The sequence below is a fragment of the Coptis chinensis genome, chromosome 9, assembly GCF_015680905.1.
Source record: "Coptis chinensis isolate HL-2020 chromosome 9, ASM1568090v1, whole genome shotgun sequence".
In the NCBI taxonomy this organism is placed as follows: Eukaryota; Viridiplantae; Streptophyta; class Magnoliopsida; order Ranunculales; family Ranunculaceae; genus Coptis; species Coptis chinensis.
The window spans coordinates 70967936-70973070 of NC_141464.1; positions in this window are offsets into that span (position 1 = coordinate 70967936).

Consider the following 5135-nt stretch of genomic DNA (forward strand, 5'->3'; position numbering starts at 1 on the left):
TAGTGTTGATGTTGTAGGTTGAACGGTTATTTTGTAATGGGGATGATTTGGTGCTAGAGAAAGGGTTTCGCCGAAGCTTGGCTTCGGCCACGGTAAATACTGTGGAGGAAGGGTCGATCCAAATTTATGGGGTGGTTGTTTTGGTTATATGGAAATTGATCGTTGAATGTTAGAATTTGGGATGGGGTGTCGCTAATAGGTGCTATTAAAACTTAGGAAAGCTTGGAGAGGCCATTAATGGCGGTGGGAATAATTGTAGATCTAGTTTTGGGGAAAGATTGGATTTAAGGAGTTGGGGTTTCGGCTTTGTTAATGTTGTGGGGTTTTTCCCCGAGCAAATTCGGGTAGATTGGGAGGAGTGGCGATCGCGAGATTTGTGGTGGTGGATTTGGTGGAGGAGGAAGAGGAAGCTTGGTGAAGATGAACAAGTAATTTCGATTTGGGCTTGGGCTTGGTTCCTTGGGCCCGCCAGTTGTGATTAGTTGGGCCTTATTTGATTTGTTTCTATGGGCCGATTTTATTAGTTGATGGGGCCATCTCACTTTAGTTTTGATTGGGCCGGTTTCAGTTTAATTTTCGGGCCGAACTCAGTTGTGTTTTGGGCCCGTTTCTAATATTGCTTGGGGCCAGTCCATAGGACTTAAAATAGATCCAATTGGGTCAGGTGGAATAAATAAGTTGGTTTTAGACTTTCGGGTTCTAAGGTTTGGGTTTGGCCAGTTGGGTCCGAACCATTACCTTAGTCATGAGCCCATGAGCCATGCACATTGACCTTAGCTATGAACCATGGCTATGACCACGAACCTGTTGAACATGGAAACGACAATTTGACTTCGACCATGATGGTTGACTTTGACTTTGACCAGAGTTGACTTTGACCAGGGTTGACTTTGACAAGTTGACCCAATTTGACCTTTTAACTCGGATTATGATTTGGGTTATTAAGATAGGTCTAGGGCGATTAGCATACTTGACTTTAGGCTAAGACCTCTATATATACGTGTGTATGTGTATTAACTACTATGTGATTTTGCTGTATTTTATGATATGCAACGTTATGACACTAAGACATCCCTGAAATTAATAACGCGTAAATCAAAAATACAGGAAACAAGATACTCATTCGTTATCTTAAATGATATATAAAATAAAGTTCAATAATGCATAAATAAATTTACCGCGACTCTTTTAGAACTCCACCACTCAAGTTTTGGAATCGAGTTTTATGACCATTGATGTCATATGTTAGGTGGGCATTTATTGAATGTGCCATAAATGGCCCGTTATAAGTTATATAGGGGTATTCATTGAATGTGCCATGAATGACCCGGGTATTCATTGAATGTGCCATGAATGACCAGATTGTTTGGACTGCCCTAGAGAGGAACTAAGGTATTCGCCTTGCGGGTTAGTGGTATTAATTTGATTATGTGAGTGTTTGGGTTTTCTTTTGAATACCTAATATAATATCTACATATGATATATAGAAGTTCTAACTTTCTTTTGCAGGAGGGTAGGACTTAATAACATTTTGTGCAGGACGCCGGTCCTACCCCTTATCTGTGGCGGATATCGGTAAGTGTAATTCAATGGTTTAGATATTAAAAGGAGTTATTAGAATGAGTTAATACAATGAAAGTTAATAAAATGGAAGTTTTGCTTCGGAAGAAACTATGCCGGATGAGATGACGGAACTAACTGTCTTCCAAGCTGAAAATGATTAGGTTATGATAGATTTAAAGTGTTAGTCGGATAAGAAAAGTTTGAAATGTTTATATGTGTTTAGTCTACTCATACCAGCAAATTCAATTTGCTGACCCATGTTTGCTTTGTTTTGGCAACGTGGGTGTGTTCTTGGGAACATAGGTGGAAGGCAGTGGAATTGCGGCGTGTGATTTGGATTCTTGTCTGGAGCAGTCCGGGAGTTTATTTTTAGGTCTGTTCTTTTTGGAAGTATGTAATAGCTTAGTTCCTGTTCATATGACATGAGAATACGATGTTGAGGACCTTTTATTCTTAGAGTTTTATATGATGTTTTTGAACGGAAGATAGTCTTTAATAAAGTGATGGTTGAGAAATTTTGGAGATTTTTGTTGTTAAGATTCTTTATGATGTGGGTTTTAGGTTTTGACATGTGTTGTATCCACCCCGTCATAGCCTGGGTTTTTAGACAATTGAATATAGTGATGTTTGAGATATTTATATTTCAAATATTCATTTTTTTTAATTGTTTAGAAATTCGGGCTGTGACAGTGTCCCTCACTCAACGAAATATGGTGGAATGATAATGTTGAGATGGTTTTCTCCTCTGAATTCGTGTTAGTATACTAGACTCACCTCTTCCATACAATATGACCTTGAAAAGAACACAGTTCAGAAACGTCAAGTTACCAATTCAAGCATAAGGTTTCACAAATAACTTTTCAAAATAAACCTGGAATTTGGTAGCCTCGACTAACTGAAAGACCAAGGCATCACCCTCAACCAACTCATGAGCAATAGCAAACCCCCTCCACCCACCGCTTAATCCAATCTTTTCGGCAGGTACCTAGCTGGGTATTCCTTCTCGATTTTCATTAACCAAAGTCATAGTAGCATCCATTTTTGGGAGGTGTGATTTGCAGACCGTGAAGGAATTCCCTACCAAAATCCACCACTAATGTGTGATGGGAGCATAGTTTTGACAAAGCTTGGGAATTCAGTGGTCTAGATTTGCCCGAACTTCTTCTGACGTTCTTTAGGGCATCGCGATAGTCTTATCATCATCTAGCAATGCTTTTTTTCGGTTATAGCTTGAAGGTGTCCTGTGTTGATCGGAAACTACCATGGGAAGGTGTATGGAACTTTTTCTTGTACAAAGCTTAGCCAGAGTCATGTTGTCTTCATCCTCATTATTCGTGGTCTTGTAACAAATAAATACAACTAAATCAAAAAAATTTAAAAGGGTAGGATAGAATAGTAATTGCATAAATTAAGTTATTAAAAAAACAAAAAAATAGAGAATTCAATGCTAACCGCCAGTGGGAGTGGCGGGTGGAAATTATTGATTGAATGCTAACCGCCAGTGGGAGTGGCGTGTAGAGTTATTTCAAAATGAAAATAAATTTCTAACCGCCACTGGCTATGGCGTGTAGAATTATTTGGATTTTTTTGACTGGCCGCCACTGGCTATGGCGTACAGAGCATACGCTATCGCGTTAAAATTGACCGCATAAATAGCGAAATTTATAAAGATAGCGTTGGTGGTATAACATTTTAACGTACCATTGGATCACATTTTACGCGAAATTTAGCGTTTTGCCGCACCATTGGACTTAGCCTAATACCTCTAAAACTTTTAAAGAAACCTACTGGAGATCCATTTACTAGAACTGAAAAGGATACCGACGATATACACTTCCACACCCATCTTCACCATTTTGCCCCAAACCCGATCCTCCCTAAGACATAGTCGAGGAACCTCCAACTAACATGATCATAAGCCTTCGTTAAATCAACTTTACAAACAATAATACTCGGCTCACCACTCCTCTGCTTATCATCAATAGTCTCATTAGCTATGAGGATTCCATCGAGAATCTGTCTATCGCTATTGAAAGCCCCTTGCTCTTGAGAAATAATTTTAAACAAAACTTTTTTCAACCTCAAAGACAAAACCTTAGATAAAATCTTATAAGCACTCCCGATCAAACTAATCGGTCTCAAGTCACTAATATCATCCGCATCACTAACCTTAGAAATAAGAGCAATGAACGTGTTATTCAAATGATGAGCAAGGAAACCCGTATCAAAGAAGTCTTTCACCATGCTCATAAAATCCACACGAACAGTCTCCCGACACTTTTTGTAAAACTCAATCACAAACCCATCTGGTCCTGGGGCTCTATCTCCCCCCAAACTAACAAAAGCTGCCCACACCTCATCCTCCGCAATAGGACTCTCCAGAGATCTTTTCTCCTATTCGGAAATGCTATCCAAACACAAATCGTCCACCGTCAGTCTAAAGCGACCAGGTTCAGTATACAAATTACTATAGTAACCCACAATACCTTCTCTGACAGATTGCAGTGCGGAATAGCTTCAAGTGCTTCACCATCATCATCCTCTTCAAATCCGCAGTCGGAAGAACCCTAAAACGAGAGAGAGAGGATTTCAACACAACGTGGTAAAATATTATATATGTTAATAAATATTAACGCAAGAACGCAACAAAAATGAAATGAACAAGAATTTGGCTAACTTACATTTTCAAAGAGAAGAAGTTCCACGCTAGGCAAGTGACACAATAGGTTGATGAATTGTTCCACATCTAAACGAACTGGATCTATGAAGGCCTGGTAAAGTCCTACTATCACTTTTAAAACAAACAAACTAGAAAATGCATGCAGATGATCGAGGAGATCTAGTTCGAAGATGACCTTGAAATGCCAAATCACAATGCATTGGCACACAGTAATTCAGTTATCCAGAATAAAAATGGAAAAACTTAAGATACTACATACATAACAAGCAAATTTTCATTTCTCATGCTTTGGGCTTTTCTATTAGACTGAATTAAAAGGATAGGAATGAAAGAGACTTACCACAACAAGCAGAGTCGATAAAGTTAGATCTCTCGACATTCTTGACAATCGCGTTAAGAACCTTACTCAAATGGTGACCTTCACTGAACCTGCAAATGTCAATGGACATAATAGCTAGGGAGGACACGTCGTATAAAGATAACTCATTAGTCAGATTGCTTCGCCAATCTAAGGAGGTGAGACTCCCTGTGTAAACTTTTATCTCACAACCCGGCCGACAAGATTCATTATCATACAAAATCCGGTTCGAAAGTACGGGAGCATAGATGTGAATGGTCTTGATCTTTCCCCATTCTGATCTTCTATAACAAGTGTTTTGAGACATGGGAAAATAAAATAGACTTCCTTACTAGATTGGCAGGAGGAGAACTTTACAGAATCAAGATGCAAGAACTTGAGGCTTGACCAATGAATCAAAGTAGGAAGATTGGAAAAGAAATACAAACCCACTAAATCGTCTCTTATTTTTAATACCTTCAATGATTTACAAGTGAAGAAGCTACTGGGAAGAATATAAGGATCGTGTAGACTAATTAATGCCAAGAAAAATTT